The sequence below is a fragment of the Entelurus aequoreus genome, linkage group LG28 (genome assembly GCF_033978785.1).
Source record: "Entelurus aequoreus isolate RoL-2023_Sb linkage group LG28, RoL_Eaeq_v1.1, whole genome shotgun sequence".
Lineage (NCBI taxonomy): Eukaryota > Metazoa > Chordata > Actinopteri > Syngnathiformes > Syngnathidae > Entelurus > Entelurus aequoreus.
The window spans coordinates 26101938-26105658 of NC_084758.1; positions in this window are offsets into that span (position 1 = coordinate 26101938).

Consider the following 3721-nt stretch of genomic DNA (forward strand, 5'->3'; position numbering starts at 1 on the left):
TGAGCCAATCAGGGGTCATGATACTGAATTGGTCTCACCGAGTGGCCAATACTACTGTAGTGTTTATATTTTTAGTTCGATCTGTCATATTTATGCTTGAAAATTGTGAATTTAGCTCAAATACATGCAATATGCTTCATAAAAATATTCTTAAAATTATTTAAAAACATATTTTGGTGTTTTTTGTTCGATAAAATGTAAAAAAAAAATAAAAGCCAGTCCTAGTTGTGGGGTGTTTGATTAAAAAAATTAAAATAAATTAAAAATGTTTTTTTATAAAGTCTATCCAGCTGCACGCCGTCTTCCTCCAACTTATTCTGACGCTGGAGGCCACACTGAATTAGCCCCTCCTTCTTTACCCCTTGGGGGGGGTGGGCGCCCTCTTGTTTCTGACTCATTAACTAAGAGAACGGCGTGGTCGCTTTTTATTATTTGGCTCATCCATAACAAAAATCACCATCTGGCCGCCTGTCGATGGCCCCCTGAACTCGTGTGAGGACCTCCGAGGCGTTTGTGCACAGCTGTGCCGCACGTGGGCGCGGCAGGCGAGCCCCCACCGCCAGCCACCCAGCCGGCAACCCACGCACGTCCGCCATGCAGCAGCGCTGTAAAGAATCAATCTTAGTCATGTGATGGTGACAGACTGCTGTCACATGCTAATGTATTCACCCGCCCACGGCCGTGAAACACACCCACGCTGAGGTGCTTTCACACTCCTCCATTCCCCGGGTCAGGTGTGTAATCAAACGAGTATGCAAAAAGGTCATGAAAGAATTTCGCTCCAGCTCGTATTATTGGCGGTGAATTGGTTGATTTCAAAACATCCCAAGCACCCATTTTCCACAAGTAAAATGTCAATTGAAAAATAAGACATTTTACAACTAACCCTATTCCCAAGCCGCTTCCTGCTCCGCCACTGATAAGAACATGATAACAAACATTTGATGACATCATCACCAGGGCCCAAATGTATTAAGAATTGCTTGGATTTCCAGGGTGTACGCCGCCTTCCGCCTGAATGCAGCTGAGATAGGCTCCAGCACCCCCCGCCACCCCGAAAGGGACAAGCGGTAGAAAAAGGATGGATGGATCGTACGTTCAAATCCAGAAAACATGGTATGCAAGGCAAAATGCAGATGTGTCAAAAAGTCTGCCCGCACAAACCCAAGCACATTTCTTTGGAGTTGATCCAAGAAGTCTGTGTGGTCTGGGCGTGCCACGCCCCTTTTATGAATATGCAAATCATATTGCAATTAGCCATGTGTCTGAGCTCTGCGCACCCTGCCCAATCAGGATTCAGTATGAGTTGATGTACAACGTTGGATCCACGTTGTCTGTTGGGAAATGACCACATTTCACACGGTCAGATCAACGTCACAACCTGACATTGAATAAACGTCGCCAAAAAGCATGTTGTTTCAACGTTGTATTTGTGTTGTAGAATATTGGTTGGAAAAATGACTAAAATTCAATGGTCAAATCAACGTCACAACCTGACATTGATTAAACGTCGCCAAAAAGCATGTTGTTTCAACGTTGTATTTGTGTTGTAGAATATTGGTTGGGAAATGACCAAATTTCAATGGTCAGATCAACGTCAGAACCCGACATTGATTAAACGTCGTCAAAAAGCATGTTGTTTCAATGTTGTATTTGTGTTGTAGAATATTGGTTGGAAAAATTACTAAAATTCAATGGTCAAATCAACGTCCCAACCCGACATTGAATAAACGTCAAAAAGCATGTTGTTTCAACGTTGTATTTGTGTTGTAGAATATTGGTTGGAAAAATGACTAAAATTCAATGGTCAAATCAACGTCACAACCTGACATTGAATAAACGTCGCCAAAAAGCATGTTGTTTCAACGTTGTATTTGTGTTGTAGAATATTGGTTGGAAAAATGACTAAAATTCAATGGTCAAATCAACGTCACAACCTGACATTGATTAAACGTCGCCAAAAAGCATGTTGTTTCAACGTTGTATTTGTGTTGTAGAATATTGGTTGGGAAATGACCAAATTTCAATGGTCAGATCAACGTCAGAACCCGACATTGATTAAACGTCGTCAAAAAGCATGTTGTTTCAATGTTGTATTTGTGTTGTAGAATATTGGTTGGAAAAATTACTAAAATTCAATGGTCAAATCAACGTCCCAACCCGACATTGAATAAACGTCAAAAAGCATGTTGTTTCAACGTTGTATTTGTGTTGTAGAATATTGGTTGGAAAAATGACTAAAATTCAATGGTCAAATCAACGTCACAACCTGACATTGAATAAACGTCGCCAAAAAGCATGTTGTTTCAACGTTGTATTTGTGTTGTAGAATATTGGTTGGAAAAATGACTAAAATTCAATGGTCAAATCAACGTCACAACCTGACATTGATTAAACGTCGCCAAAAAGCATGTTGTTTCAACGTTGTATTTGTGTTGTAGAATATTGGTTGGGAAATGACCAAATTTCAATGGTCAGATCAACGTCAGAACCCGACATTGATTAAACGTCGTCAAAAAGCATGTTGTTTCAATGTTGTATTTGTGTTGTAGAATATTGGTTGGAAAAATTACTAAAATTCAATGGTCAAATCAACGTCCCAACCCGACATTGAATAAACGTCAAAAAGCATGTTGTTTCAACGTTGTATTTGTGTTGTAGAATATTGGTTGGAAAAATTACTAAAATTCAATGGTCAAATCAACGTCACAACCTGACATTGAATAAACGTCGCCAAAAAGCATGTTGTTTCAACGTTGTATTTGTGTTGTAGAATATTGGTTGGAAAAATGACTAAAATTCAATGGTCAACTCGACGTCACAACCTGACTTTGAATAAACGTCGCCAAAAAGCATGTTGTTTCAATGTTGTATTTGTGTTGTAACATATTGGTTGGGAAATGACCAAAATTCAATGGTCAGATCAACGTCACAACCTGACATTGAGTAAAGGTTGTCATAGAGCATGTTGTTTCAACGCATTTGTGTTGTAGAATATTGGTTAGGAAATGACCACATTTCAATGGTCAACTCAACGTCACAACCTAACTTTGAAAAAACGTCGCCAAAAAGCATGTTGTTTCAACATTGTATTTGTGTTGTAGAATATTGGTTGGAAAAATGACTAAAATTCAATGGTCAACTCAACGTCACAACCTGACATTGAATAAACGTCGCCAAAAAGCATGTTGTTTCAACGTTGTATTTGTGTTGTAGAATATTGGTTGGGAAATGACCAAATTTCAAAGGTCAGATCAACGTCAGAACCCGACATTGATTAAACGTCGTCAAAAAGCATGTTGTTTCTATGTTGTATTTGTGTTGTAGAATATTGGTTGGAAAAATGACTAAAATTCGATGGTCAAATCAACGTCCCAACCCGACATTGAATAAACGTCAAAAAGCATGTTGTTTCAACGTTGTATTTGTGTTGTAGAATATTGGTTGGGAAATTATCAAATTTAAATGGTCAAATCGAAGTCAGAAGGCAACATTGAATAAAGGTTGTCATAGAGCATGTTGTTTCAACGTATTTGTGTTGTAGAATATTGGTTAGGAAATGACCAAATTTCAATGGTCAAATCAACGTCACAACCTGACATTGAATAAACGTCTCCAAAAAGCATGTTGTTTCAACGTTGTATTTGTGTTGTAGAATATTGGTTGGGAAATTATCAAATTTAAATGGTCAAATCGAAGTCAGAAGGCAACATTCAATAAA